Source organism: Sarcophilus harrisii, chromosome 2, assembly GCF_902635505.1.
Source record: "Sarcophilus harrisii chromosome 2, mSarHar1.11, whole genome shotgun sequence".
Classification (NCBI taxonomy): Eukaryota; Metazoa; Chordata; class Mammalia; order Dasyuromorphia; family Dasyuridae; genus Sarcophilus; species Sarcophilus harrisii.
The window spans coordinates 89,917,986-89,934,150 of NC_045427.1; the positions used below are offsets into that span (position 1 = coordinate 89,917,986).

Sequence of the window (16,165 nt, forward strand, 5' to 3'; positions counted from 1 at the left end):
TTAACTATTTTCTTGTTTATTTTATGGTTAGATGTATCTAGTTCTGAGAAGCAAAAGTTCAGGTTCTTACTAGTATTTTTAACTGACTTTCCCCCCATCTGGTAACTTATTTAGCATTTCCTTTAAGAATGTAGATACTATGCCATTTGGAACATATATATTTATTACTGACTTCATTGTCCATTGTACTTTTTAGCAAAATGTGGTTTCTATAATTTTCTCCTTTAATTAGATCTATTTTTTACTTTTTTACTTTTTCTTCATCTGAGATCATGATTGCAGTGCCTACCTTTTTTTAAAACCTCGGCTGAAGTATAATAAATGCTTCTCCTGCTCCTTATTTTAACCCTGTATATGTCTTTCTGTTACAAGCATGTTTATTATAAACATTGTTAAATTCTGTTTTTTAAAAGCATTCTTTTATCCAATTCTATTTTTATGGGGGATTTCATCCCATCTCTCAGTCATAATTACTATATATTTCTTTCCATCCTATTTTCTTCTATTTTTCCTTCTCTATATTATATCCTGTCCTTTCTTAAAAGTCTACTTTTCTTCTGACAACTGTCGTCTTTAATTTTCTCTTCTTCATCACTCTCCCCCTTATCTTCTTTCCTTTTCCACATACATTTCTCTTTAAGATAGATTTCTAAAAACTTAGAACTGTGTGGGTGTTTTCTCTTTTTTTAATCAATTCTAACAAGAGTAAGATTGTATGATGTATTAAGATCTCTATTTTTCCTTCCATGGTAAAGGTTTTTTCTAGTATTCCTCAGTTATGAGAGACAGTTTTCCCAATTTTTTTCCTCTGCTACTCCTTTATCCAGTGCATCCCACTTTTTTACCTGTCCATCTTTTTTTTTAGATTATCTCAATAGAACTGATTCATACTCATGTTCTCACTATAGACTCCTTGTAACTACCTCAGTCATTATGAAGTTCTTAACAGATAGATATATAAAATATAACCAGGTTTGCCTTATTAAGTTCTTTATGATTTCTCTTTCAGGTTTCCTTTTTTAATTCTTCTCTTAAGTCTTGTGTTCAATTTCAAATTTTTTATACAACTCTGATTTTTCATTAGGAATGCATAAAATTTTTTTATTTCATTAAATATCCATTTTTTGTTTAACTGAAGCATTATACTCAGTTTTGTAAAATAAATAATTCTTTTTTGTAATTTTGTTCCTTTTTCTTCTGCAATATTATATTTCAACCACTTTATGTTTTCAATGTAAACTATTAAATCTTGTGTGATTCTATGCCTTCATAATATTTCAATAGTTTGTTTTTAGCAACCAGTAATTTTTTCTGTTTGATTTCAGAGCCCTTGAATTTAGCTATAATATTTCTGGGAGTTTTCCTTTTGGAATCTTTTTTAGGAGGTAATTGGTGGATTCTTTTAATTCTTTTGCTCATTGGTTCTAAGTATTGGGGTAGTTTCCCTTTTTAATTTCTTGAAATATAATATCTAGATTGCTTGATCATTGTTTTCAAATAGTCTTTTAATGCTTAAATTATCTCTTTTCAATCTATTTTCCAATTTGATTGTTCTTCTGATGAAATACTTCACATTTGTATTTGTATAAATATTTCATGCTCTTGATTTTGCTTTTATTATTTCTTAATGTCTCATTAAATCATTAACTTCCACTTGCTCAATTCTAATTTTTAAGAATTCTTTTCTTCATTGAGCTTTTATACCCCTTTTCCCCCAATTTGTCCAATTCTGTATTTAAGGAGATCTTTTCTTCACTGAATTTTTAAAAATCTCCTTTTCTATTTGGACAGTTCTGCTTTTTAAAGAGTTATTTCCTTCAGAAATTTTTTCCCTTTTTTACCATTTGGACAGTTGTGTTTTTATGGGTATTTTCTGCTTCTTCTACCAAGCTGTCAATTCTCTCTGGGTCCAGTTTGCATTTTTCCTTGCGGCTTTGCTTATAGCTATTCTTAAATGTTGATTTATTCAGAGTTTGCGTTTTGAATTTCCCTGTCATCATTGTAGTCAGGTTCTTTTTTGTTGTTTGCTTATTTTTTCCAGCCCCCCCCCCTTTTTTTTTTTTGACTCATTGAATCCAAGATGGGGTGATCCTGGGAAAGATGTAGTTATCATTTTCCTGGTATGTGTTCTGGTGTTTACCTAGGAAGATCTTAGGATCCATTGCAGCTGCAAATGTCAGTACTCCTCTCTGCCCCACAACTAAATATGAGCACTAGAGTTACCAGTGTCTGTTCCTATGTCAGGACAGGCTTCCCTGTAATCTTTTTCTGACCAGTTGTCCTATCTCTGAGGACTTTTTTACTATCTCTGAGATGAGCCTTCCTGAAACAACTGCTTTCCTGGTATTTCCTCCAAGCTGATACTACTCTTGCATTCTTCAGGTCATCTTCTTTACTAGTGTTATAGACCTCTCTTTCTAACCTCCTTAGTTGTATTGGCATGGAAAGAAATTCTTATCTTGACCTTTCCTTAGCTATGCTGCTCCAAAATTCTACTTGATGTATTATTTTAAAATTGCTTGATGGGAAATATTGGAAAAGTCTGGCTGACTTGCTGCTTCTACTCTGCTGTCTTGACTTCTTACCTCCTTGAAATGTTAATATCATGAAATTCAACAAACATTATTCTTAAAGGTAAAATTTGAAATAACCGAGGAAACAAAGGTTTGAATTTCTAAGAACAGTGATTTATTAAGTAATGCATGTCAATTGCATAACAGGCCTCCTCAGTTTGATGCTGGACCCCAAATACAGAAGGAGACAGATTTTTGTGCATTAAAAGAAAACAATTCATAGTCTATGAACCAAGAGACAAGATTATCTAATCTCATGTCTAATTGGAAGAAAGATTAGGGGCCTTTCAAGTTGAGAGGGCCAGAATGAATAGGTGAAATTCCCTGAAATCATAAAAAGAGGTATTCTACTCTCCTCAATCTGTAATCAATTAAACAATTGAACTGTATTCAATCAAAGAAACATGAAAACAGCAATTGATTGACCAGTACAGGGACGATTTTTAGTTAAGACATATGGATTACTGAGATGTATATTTGTTAGTAAACTTGCATCAAACTTGGACCTGATGGTGTTTTTGGTCAGCATAAATTAGGATCTTATTTAAGCATCTTTAAGCAATAGATAAATAGGACCAGATTTGCAGCTACATAGGGCTAGCTTCAAATAAGGCAATAAAGATTTCTCACAAGACAGAAATTGGTCTAGACCCATAATTAAATAGAAGGGGAACAGAGTCAGATCCAGAATTGAATCACAAGATGGCGTCAGTATAATTCAATCAATTTTTACAATTCCTATAACACATACAAAGCACAATGCCTAGGTCTTTGAATGAAAGTCATAGATGAAATAAAATAAGCTCTCTGCCCTCATTCAGCTTATTGGAGGAGTACTATATCACATGTATGAATAACTATGATACAAAGTAAGATATGCTAGGAGCACAGAGATATATAATTATAAAGAGAGATGATATTTTTATTTATCCGTTTTGGGTTGTGTCCAGTTCTTTGTGGCACCAACCCATTTTCTTGCCAAATATATTAGTTAACCATTTACTTTTCCAATTTATTTAAAGTTAAAGAAATTGAGACAAACAAGGTTAAATGACTTGCTCAGCTTCACACAGTAAGTGTCTAAGACCAGATTTGAACTTTGCAAGTTGAGTCTTCCTGACTCCACATTTAGTACTTCTATCTACTCTGCCACCTATTGGGTATTACCTTGAGGTAGGGGAAAATAATTATTAGTAATTATTAGTAAAGATGTTATAAGGTAAAGATTATGTTATTTGGAAAGCATGAAAGGGATTTCAACAGATCAAAATGAAAGAAGAAATTGAAATTATGAGGAAGTGAGAGTCATTAAAGGAACTGACACATAAAGGAGTGATAAAATATTTGGTTTTGTCAGATTACTGATTTAATACTACTGATTTAGAGTAATATTTCTTCTCAAAGTGACGAGCATGAGACAATGTGATGGAATTTAAGCAGGCAAAATTTAAGACAGATAGTTGAGGAAGCAAGTCACCCTTAGGATGAAAATTTCCATACAAGTTCTTTTGGACAAAGTGACAATTTTCCAGAGTTTAGTGCTATTTACACTGGGCTGCAATAAACTGAAAGTATAGGTAAAAAACAATGTTCTCTTCATTAAAGAATATACTAATATTCTAAATTGGCTTTGAGATGATTTCAACTCATCGTTTTCATTGCGTAATCTGGAAATACAGCTCATTAATTATCAGTTTCTTCTTTTCTTTCTTTTTTTTTTTTTTTTTGTTACTACAAGGTGGCTCCAGCTTGGGTGGATAAAAGGGAGTTTAAATGTGGCATTTATTGGTAGGAGATCAGAAGTGGAAAATCAAGTCCTGCAAGGTGGAGATGAAACCTTTCCTTAGGACTGAATTTCCTAGTTTGTTTTCTGTGACTTATTTATTGTATGATGCTTTATAATTTGATTCCTTCTTACTTAACTGTGGTGTGTGTATGTGTATGTCCTATTTAGTGTTATGATAAACTTAAAAGATAAGATCATTAGTTCCTTTAGTTATATTATTACCACTGGATGCCTGTTCCTGGAATTCATAATCTCTCTCTCTCTCTCTCTCTCTCTCTGTGTGTGTGTGTGTGTGTGTGTGTCTCTCTCTCTCTTTCTCTCTGCCAAATAACTTGACATTATCACACAGCTAGTAACTTTTAAGTATCTGTGGCTGGATCTGAACTCAAGTCCTCCTGACTTCAGGGCCAGAGTCTATCCACTACACCATCTAGCCGTTCCTAGCACTCAGTCTTTTACCATCTGGCTCCAAACTATCCAGTGTGATCTCCTCTTGTCCTTCATTCATTCTACATTCTGACCAAACTGGGCCATTCTCCATCTCCAATTCTTGCCCTGACCTCATTAGTCACTAGCCATTATATTTGGGGCAGGCACATTTGCTCATTTCATTTGCATGAGCTTCAAAAGCTTCAAAAGCTACAAATCAATGTATAGGATTGATACATCCTATCTTGTATTCTTTAGCAGATTGCCTTCTCTATCCTCTCTACTTTCTTACTAATCTGAAATTACTTCCTATTGGCTATTTCCTTCTAGTAGATAAGGTACTCTTCTTTGCATCTGTTGAAATGTTTCCCTTTCATGAAACTTTTGCTCAGGTGCCACTTCATCCATGAATCTTTTTCTAATTCTCCTTCCCCTCCTTGCATTTGACCTCTCCAGCCTCAAATTTCTCAGGAAATTTTACTTGATTCTTTGCTTTGCATTTAATTGCTCTCTCCCTAGTATCATCAGGTAGGGCACAGTGGATAGAGAGTGCCAGGTTTGAAGTCAGGAAGATCTGAGTTTAAATCCTCAGTTTCCTCAACTATAAAATGATCTGGAAAATGAAATCTTTGTTAAGAAAACCTCAGATGGGGTCACAAAGACTCAGATATGATTGAACAACAAACAATTAGCATCATGATAATTTTTATTAATGTCTCTTCCAACTTTTAGATTTTAATTACTTTGGAACTTACCATGTATCCAGTGTTTAGTACAAGTATAGTATTTTGAACACAGGAGTTTCTTGATAAATATTCATTAAATGAATGGCTTGTGTGTTCCAAATGCACAATTACAAACTCTGGAAGTACTTTATCTGATCATAATCTGTTGCTATTCCACATCTCCCTCTAACTAATAACTACAAATTCTGCTTTTTATCCTCATTTCAAACTTTAATCTTCCCTTTAATTCTAACTTCTTTCCCAGGAAATCACTTTATGCACTGGCTACACTCCCTTTCTTGGTGACCATTTGGTGAACCTTTTAGACTATACATTGCCTTCTTTCTTTTAATCTATTGCTCCCTTATCTTTTGGAAAATCTTGCCCTGCCAAACTTACACCTTGTATTACTCCCACCATATGCTGCTGCCTTTGCTCTTACTCATGTGCTTCTAAATGAAACTGAAGAAAACAATAAAACTGTGCTGAATGGACCTACTACAAGTTTATGATGCATAATCTAAACAATACCTTAACTGTGACAAGGCAATACTTTTATAACTTTCTAATTCACTTGATCACCTACCACTAGACCATCCCTATTCAAAGCTCCCACAACCCTCCTTCCTGTCACTTTCTCAACTGAGAACATCACTTCATCTCTTATTGAAAAAAAAATTGATGCCATTCACCGAGAGATCCCTTTTCTTCCCGATTCCTCAACTCACACCTCCCGTATACCTTTGCCACTATCTCTGCCTTTATCCCGGTTTTATGTGAAGAGATGGCCCTTCTTCTTGCCAAAGCAAACTTCTGTCCATGTACAAGTGACCACATTCTATCTTGTATTCTTTAGCAGATTGCCTTCTCTATCCTCTCTACTTTCTTACTAATCTTAAATTACTTCCTATTGGCTATTTCCTTCTAGTAGATAAGGTGCTTTCTTCATCTATAGGAGAAATTTAGGACAACATGAAAATTCTGAGTACTGGGAAGGCAAGGAGTATGGAAGAGAAAGGATGCAGAGAATAGAGAGGAAAAAGAAATAAGGTTTTGAAGAAATATATTTGTTAGAATTCATGATTTTGCCATGGGCTGATATTTAGTTCAAGTCTTTTCTTTATTACTTTACACTAGATGATGTCAACACAAAGGCAGACACACATACTTCCAACCTTTGAAGGGTCCATGGTCAGGTATGGCAGGCAATATATGTAAAAAAAAAAAAGCCCTGACTAATAGATATTCTACAAGTCTGTTACTATTAAACACAACTCAAATATATAAGTACTTTTTTACTTTTCAAAACACATTCCATATTTAATTGCAAAGTGTAAATTAGTGAAGCCAAAATATAAATGCCATTTCTTTACTTCAACTTTCTCTTAATCTTAGATATGCATTGTGGATCCATTTTACTAATTAGATCCCGCTGACATTTTTCTCTTTTTCTCTAGTTTCCTTGGTGACTGCCTAACTTTAGCAATGGACTACTCCATTTAAATGTATCTTTTGACCTTTGCTTTCCTTTTAGATAAGTCTCGGTGGATATACAAGTGACAGGAGTATTATGATAGACAGTTTATTGAGAGACAGAGAAAGAGAGAGAGAAAAAGAGAGAAAGAAAGAGAGAGAGACTGTGTATGAAAGAGGGGATACACATCTTATTTGAATCTTTTCCTGTTTTAAAGCATCTTATAAAGTCATAAAGTACCCATATGGATGTGGCTTTGATGGGCATGATCTAAATGGGGAAATAAAAATAAATAGTTTGTGCATCGATTGGATCCAGCATTTAGATTGCATCTTTTTATTTTTAATACTGTTCTATTAAAAAACAAGCAAGAGCCCCCAGAGCAGAGCTGAAGGGATATTTTTAACTGAAGTATTATGCTGCCTTAATTGTGTATCTTCTCTGGATAGGCACAAACTGAGTTACTGACAGGGCAAGGGGGTGGGGAGAAGGCTAGTTCATCTTCCTGTACATCTGTGAACAGTGATAAAAGTAACATACTTCAAGGTCTCTTTCACAAACCCTATTGGCAAGGAAGGACAGAACAGCAGGTGTGGATAAAGTCTTTGGAGATAAAAAGGATGACCTTGTTCTGTTAGTGGTTAGGAGGAGAAAGCAACATCTTTACAATAACAACAAAGAAGAGCCTTGTTTGAATAACCATTGATGAACCTAATCATTTAGGGACCTCACCTATGTAAAACTGCCACTGGATTTTAAATTGCTAGTCATAATGATGATGATGATGATAAATTGATTTTATTTATATATCACTTCATTTATATAATACCTTTGTATGCTATTTCACCTAGCACAATAATAACAACTAACTTTAAAATTTGATAGCTGTTTTTATAGATTAGCTCATTTGAGTGTCCTAACAATTCTGTGATGTAATTACCATTGTATTATCCTAACTTTACTGCTGAAAAAAACTAAGGCTCAGAGAGTTTGTTGTTTCTCATGGCCACATAGCTAATAGCTATCTGAGGTAAGACTTGAAATCAGTACTTACTCACTGCAGGTCTAATTATAGTTAGAATCTTTGAATGTAGCTTACTTAAAAGCACTTGTGTCCAGGAAATTTGGAGAAGGCAAATAGAAATAGGTAGAAAAAAGAAAATGGAGATAACTAAGTCTGTCCTAAACCAAATTTGCAATTCTATAGCAATTAAAGTCATTTTTATGCATCTTCTACATGGCATCCTTTATGTCCTCTATAAACCAAATCAATAAAAACATCTTAATTTACAAGAGGAACCAGAAGTCATATGGCACTGGTGGCAAAAACAATAATCTGGATTAGGAAAATGCAAGCACAAAAACACGTCCCCAAACTCAAGTAACGAAACAATACAATCACATAGATGGAAAGCAGGAAGGATCCAGAACAAAGAACATAGTAAATATCAAGTTGCCAAATGATGTATCCATGAATTTTACTCCTGGATTTTACTTAGTAACGAAGAGGAAGGCCCCAAATCGCATAATTTCACACAAGTCTTTGCATTATGAGTTCTTTGGAATTGTGTCAGTGATCTTTTAATTGCCAGATCTCATGATTTTTTCTTTCGTTCTTCATCTTTCTTCACTCTTCTGCAGACTTTAACCCTTTTAATAAAACTTTTTATCTTAAGTGCCCCCTTATCCCTAAGTTTCTATGATATTACTACATTTTGATTATTTTCTTTCCTGTCTGACCACTTCTCAGTTCCTTTGCTGGATCTTCATGCAGGTCACATTTATTTCCTTTGTAGTTCCTCATCAATTTATCCTAGGCCTTCTCTTTGTTCTCTTCTCTCTCTATAATATTTCACTTGGTGAAATATTCCTTGCACGGGACATTCTATCTCTCAATTATGGACATTTCTGTTGGATGTTCCTAAAGCCTAAATTGCAGACATTGTTATTCTCCATCTCTTTTCTTCCTTTGCTTCCTTTGATTCCCAGCTACCTTCTACAAGAATACTTTCCTTATTCCCCTCAATTCTAGAGCTTTCCTTCTTTGATTATTCCAATTTGTGTTGTAAATAGCATGCTTATTTATATTGTTTGCAGGCTAACCTCCCCCATTTGATTATGAGCTTCCTAAGGCCATAGACTCTCTGGCTTTTCTTTGTATCCACAAAAGTCAGCACAATTATTGGCATACAGTAAGTATTGTAAAAATAAATGCTTATTCACCAACTATTAAGTGTTTATTATGTGCTACATTCTATGCTAGGTCCTGGGAAAACAAAGACATAAATAAAATGCAAAGGAATTGTGAATAAAGCACAATATTGGGCCTCAGAAAAAATTTACTTTGACTTTTTCTTTAGCTATTTCACTACCTGTCTAAAATTGGTCAAGTCCTTAAACCTCACTGAGCCTGAGTTCCTCCAGCCTTAAATGAAGGATTTGGATCTCCAAAGTCAGTGCTCCAAATCTATGGTTCTAGGGAACATTCCTTATCTTCAAGGAGATTGAATTCCATAGAAACTATTATGTAGCCTTTCATGATATACATAATACATAGAAAATAATTTGGAGGCATCAGGAAAAGCTTCATATAGCAGTTGGTATTCAAGCCAAGCTTTGACCAAAATTAGAGCTTCTTAGAGGTGGACATGGTGTGTGTGTGTGTGTGTGTGTGTGTGTGTACACAAAGGTCAGAGAAAGGAGATGGAATGTTAATTATGTGGAACAAGTCAGTTCTTTTGGACCCAAAAATGTGTGAAGGAGAATAACATAAAAAGAAGTTGGAAACAACATTGGCTAGTCTTTTTCAGATGGAATATACTGAAGAACTGAAAATATTTGTGTTCCATTTTTATATTCTTCATCTATAAGACATGTAAATCTAGAAGAGGAACTTTCCAATCAAGTTGAATGTTCTTAATAGTTAGAGCATTTAGGGTTAAATGGTTCTTAGCAAAAAAATTAAAATCCCTGGACCTGTCACATGGATAGTAAATTGTGTTTAGAACCTAGGTCCTTAGACTTCACAATACTTTCCAATATATCATGGTGCTTTTCTCACAGCAGATTCATAAGCAAAACGTGAATGATAAGTGGCTCTGGGGAAAAACAAAAAAAAAAACCCCAGAAAAACAAAACAAAACAAAACCCAATTTCTGTTACATTCTTGAACTTACCCAGTTTCAAGAATTTGGTATCCAAAACTGCCTTCCTCCTCTTTTCTCCCCCACCATAAAAAAGATCCATAAATAAGAAGTCCCTTTATTTGACAGTTTAGAGGAGCCAACTTTTAGATTTTTTAGATTTCTGTTGCCAATTTAAAATAGTTGAGACTAGGGATCTGTGATAGAAACACTGAAACTTCAAACAACAGAAGGACGGAAAACAGTCTCTCCTATTCCCTACAAATGAGTAAGAGCAGCAGAAATATGTGTTTTCTGGATATTTAAGGAAGATAGGAAATGAATTAAAGATCTTCCAGACACTAATTCATGCTTGACCTATCTTAATAATGACAACTTACTTGGCTCAAGTGTTCTGTTTTTGCAACTGCTGACAAAGTCAATCAGCACCTTATTGGTTAACTCTGATTATAATTCCTGGGTAAATGCCCAAATCTCTTTAGAGGCTTTGCCCAGAAATGAATCGGCACTCTCTCTGGAATGTAAGGAAACACATAAAATAAATATCTCTGAAGGAAGATGATCTTCACTCCCTGAATACCTTGGCCTAAGGTGGATTTTGATATTGGTTGTTTGGGTTTTCAAGTAGTTGAGTTCAAAATCAATGGGATCTGTTATATCATCATGATGGTACCAAAAGATCATTAGTCTTAGAATCAGAGGAATCCTGGTTCTGCCACGTAGTGTCTGCATAACCCTGGACAAGTAACAGCCTATTTAGACCCTAATTTTCTTTTTGTAAAATGAAGGGTTTGAACTCAATCACAGGGATCTTTTTTAGCTCTAAAGCTAACAGGGAAAGAAGGGAGGCTTTCACAAGCCTTAAGTTAAGTTAGCCTTCACTAGATCTGTAATCTTTAAGCCTTTATAAACTGAGTATATCTACTAGTAAATTTTATGCACATTAAAAAAAAACTATAAATATCTTAATATATACTAATTAGGTACATTATAAAGCTTACATGAAAAATTTAAAAAGAATAAAATATTGAGATAGAGATAAAAAGCTATCAGAGTAAACAGTCAGCATTATAGTTTATTGAATAGAAGAATGAGATGGTCATTCCTAAACTTTATGAAAATAACTTCGGAGCTGTGTGAAACTGGATAGGAAGATATTTAAGGCAAGGAAACCAATTAGAAGGCTATTTAAATAGTGCAGGGAAAAGTTGATTATGTCCTGAACTAGGATGAAAGAAAAAATAGGGAGAACAAAATTACATGATTTCTTAACTAATTAGACTTGCAGGTTGAAGAAGTATAAGGAGTCAGATGATATTGAGGTTGTGAACTTTGATTACTAGGAGGATGCTGGTTCCCTTGACAGAGAGAGGGAAGCTGAGATGAGGAAGGGATTTTGGGGAAAGATAATGAGATCTATAATGTGGATCATAGTGAACCTATGTCTACTCATCCTTTGCAACTTATTCTGTCCCACTGAAAATGGGAAGGAAGAGGTACTCATTAGCACCGCCCCAATTAGATAAGATGCTTCCCAAGGAAGCATATACTAAGTCATAGGGTAATATGGAAGATAAGAGTAAATATGATGGCAGAGAGAAGAGGAATTTTCCCAGTGGCACTTTTACAACACTACTGATTGCCATGGATATTATAATCTTTACAACTATAGCAATTTAATAATGACTTCCTTGATGGACTAATGTCTAGCACAAAATTAGAGAAATTGGGAGTTTGCACAATTAAGGGAGTTTGATGTGTTGGAGTAGGTCCAGTGCTCTAGCATAACAAAATTGAGATGTGTGCTGTTTTCTTACCCTCCAAATAGTTGATCATACCAGCTTTCTAGTCAGGTTATGGCTTCAGCTGGCAACCTATCCCCTACTTTGCTCTTGAGGGGGAAATCCCACATGAAAAATATGCCAAGAAACATGTCTGGGATACTTCTTTATAAAGCATATGTATCTTAGACTTCATTTTTAAGGGCTATGTCCTTACAATGATTTTAAAGAAAAGAAGTCTTTACTGTTTTGTGAATATTCTTATAAGACACAACTTTTCAAAGAAAGTTCACAGTATTATAAGATAGGTAGTATGACAAAGCAGAAAAAAAGAGATTCTAGGGTCAAAAGTCCCAATTGAATCTTGTCTCTCTTGTTTGCCAATTATTTGACTCTGTGGAAGTCACTTTTCTTCTCTGAGCCTCATATGAAGAAACACCTATTAGATGAAAAATTTGACTTTGATAATCTTTAAGTCTCAACTTTTATCACTTCATTTACCCCTGACAGAAGTCCTGTAGGACTTATTCCCATTTTACAGATGAGGAAAATGAGATGAAGAGAATTGGTTAAAGTTGCATAACTTCCACATAGTGATAGAACCAGGATTATTATCTAGTCATAGCTGCATGAATGACAAAATTTCATATTTAGAAGGGCCTCCAGAGACTATGTAGTCCAATCCATATCTGAAAAAAATCTTTTCCACAATGTTCCCAATGAAGGATAATTCAGTCTTTATTTGAAGACTTTATCCAAAAGGCCAGAGGATTTCCTTTTGATATTTTAATATTTAACACTTTTGACTAATTAATAAAACACTCAGGCTGTCCATGTTGTTTTTTAGATACATGACTTGCTGACCTGCTCACCTTCGCTTTTGTCCAATGTGTACATGATAATGAATTTTATACACCATGTTATGTATTGAGTTACCATTGGTAACATAGTAAATCAATTTAAACTCATAATGTGTCATTCTCTTACGCTTTGACTCATTTGTCATTCTGATTTTATTGGCGTTTGTGAGATTCGTAGCCATTTAGTATTAATAGATAATGTTTAAAAAGAGAGATGAGCCTTTCTGGCAGGGAATGTCTTGGGATTATTTAAAATATAATCCAATTTCCTTATTTTTTTTCTCCTCTTTTATTTTGAGCCTAGATCATTATCTATCTATATTACCTATCTAAGCTACTAATGGTCTTAATTAAATACATGCCATAATCTGTATATACCCCATCCATTTTTTGTTTTCCCATGTGAATAGCTAGGCTTTTAAACCACCGTGAATTTTCCTGACCAGGTTCTTTAGTATTCTGGGGCCTAGTGCAATCAGTATAATGTCATCCATTAATTGGGATATATTGAGAATCTCACCATGCATACTACATCCCTTTGGTAATCAAAAAAAATTGGGAAAAAAAAAACTTTGAATTTGTAACTATCAGGAAATTGCAAAAAAAATCCCAAAAAACCCCAACAACAACAACAACAACTCAGCAAACAAACCAACAAACAATAGCATAACCATGGGAGATACTTTGTTGGAGAAGAACCTTTAAGATTGTATTTTATTTTAGCCATTAAATGTTTTGGTTTTTTTTGCAATTAAAAAGTTGTAAACACAATAGAGTCTTGTATTCTCTGTACTTTTCCATCTATTTTGCAACTGTTATGATTTCACCTACCATAGGAAATAATTATGAAGTATTGCAATCAGAATTATGTGCACACAGATCTCTCTACCACTTATATATCTCCCTAGAGTGAATGAAGGTAAAAGAAGGCAATTACTATTTTATGAACCTTCTAGAGGTAGAGTTAGAATTAATGAAAGGTTTCCAGGGTAACATTTCTGGAAGTTTTAAGAGTTAATTGCAGACATGGGAGGCAAGGACAATGCCCTTTCCTTATCCTCAATAATATTATAAAGAAATGTGTTTTGGTAATTATTGTTCATGTAGAGTCCTTTCCTAACAAGGAATGTTAATGACATAGAGACAAAGCCGAACCAGTTCTTTACTTGCATTGGGTCACCAGGAGTTTTCCTCTTTGGAAATGAGAAATGTGCTTTGGAACTTCTCCACAAAGTCAAAGATCCTTTCTTTCCTCCCTTCATATCTTTTATTCTTCATTTATACTAGTCCCAATGTGGCATTTTCCTTTGAACTTTTGAGATACACATACATGATCCTCAATCCAAATAAAGGATTCAGTGTCTGAACTTTTGAGACACACATACATGATCTTCAATCCAAATAAAGGATTCAGTGTCTTAGCCACTACTGTTACAAAAGGTGACCGAGGCAGCTTTAGGACCAATTCCAGGGGGAATAATGAAATTTGTATTAGGGATTCTATATACCTCTTTCCCTCTTTATAGTGTAAGAAATATTGAAAAGTTAGTTTTCCACAGAATGTTTCAAGCTTCAAGGTAAAGTAAAATAATAAGTACTATTGACCAATGAATTTTCAGAATGGGAGAAATTAAGGAAGATTAAGTTTCCCCAGAACAATTAAGTGTCAATTTCTTAGAAATCACACAAACAGAATTGGGGAGTTAGGAAAGCACAAAGTGGCCAGAAATGCAAAGATATTTCTTAAAATGTAACTTTAACAAATTTTCCTTGATAACTGAATTTCAATATCAAGCATATTTCTAACACTGGTATCATCTTTTCTTCCTATCTCAATATTCTTGATCCCTGCCAGAACCTCATCACTTTATTTTCCAACCAAAATGGCTTCCATTGCTAATTGCTATTGATGACATTCTATCTTCCACTCCGGTACCTTTGGAGGAACTTTCCTTGAAACTTCCAGAATTCTTTCCTTCACTCCTGCCTCTAGGCCCCTTCAAAGTTCAGCTCATGTCATCTGCTATAAGAAATGTTTCTTGTTTCTCTCAGTTGTTAAGACTCTTCCCTTTACTGAAATTACATTGTATTTATGTTGTGTGTAATACTTATCTATGACAGGTTGTTTTCCCCATTAGACTGTCAGTTTCTTGACAACAGGAACTATTTTATTTTATTATTTGTGCTTTCACTAACAATGGTTGGCAAACAGCAATTGTTTAATAAATGCTTATTGAATTGAATTGAAATAAATGAGGGCTCTCCTTCTAAAACATTTACTTTGGTATTAATCACTTACACATGTTGTCTATATGATGTGTTTCTTTTTCCCAAAGACATCTCATTTTGTCTTTTTTTTCCTCATTGTGGAATCAAAGGTTGGTCCTTTTGAAAGGACCAAAAAAGATAAGCCTTGAAATCATATCACATAAGGCAATTCTTATATGTAAGATATCCATCTCTACTACTTTTAAAACAAAGGTTCTTAACTTGTGAACTATGGACACTTCTGGAATTTGTGAATTTGGATGGAGAAATATTCTCTTTATTTTCACTAATTTGGAACTGAACTTTAGCATTTTCTTCAATTATTAAAAACAAGCAGGGAAAAAACATAGCAGCAGACCATTATTTTGAGAAAAGATCTATAATTTTTATCAGACTGACAAAGGTACCCATGTGACAAAAGAAAGCTTAAGAACTTTTGTTCTAAAATAAATATGAGTGGATTGAAAATTGGTAACTTTTTAATCCCTTTTACTCTCTGAATGTTGTATAGTGTTGTATAGCTTGGCTAGAGATCAAATAATAAACAATGAAGAAAGACCAATGAGCAAACTCCTGAATTGTATATGTGCTTCATCTTTTACTTCCACAGAAAAACATTAAACCACTGCTTTAAGTTCAACCTTGACTTTAGTAAAGGGATTCTACTTCTTGTACTTGAAGGGAGCTGGTTTTAACACACACACACATGAAGCTGACATGAGGGACACAAAATAATTTGCACATATTGATCTCGTAAGTTATGTTCTTCAGGCATTATTTTCCCATTTCATTAATGAGAAAATGGAGGCTCATAGAGAATAAACAACTTGTGTAGTATCATAAACAATTGTCAGGAGTTGGACTTGGATACTATACTCATTCCAAGTCCATTATATAACCCTTCTCTCTGTGCTAATAGCTCTAATAAAAAGAAGTCCTTACCTAAACATGCAATTAGCCTTGGAGACAGAAAGCTAAACAGAAATGCAATTCATTAAAATGCAAATTATCAACAACAATATGAAGAAAAGTTCCAAATTACTAACAATAAAATAAGCGCAAATTAAAACAACTCTGCAGAATTGTTTTAAACCAGCAATGATGACAAAGAGATTGTCAACATCAG

At 34.0% G+C, this 16,165-nt stretch overlaps 1 protein-coding gene across 1 annotated transcript in view; it reads right to left on the bottom strand.

The window, feature by feature from the left end:
• Positions 1–16,165, bottom strand: part of FSHR (follicle stimulating hormone receptor) — a 229,042-nt gene that overhangs the window by 127,902 nt on the left and 84,975 nt on the right. The gene's annotated exons all lie outside the window — the stretch shown is intronic.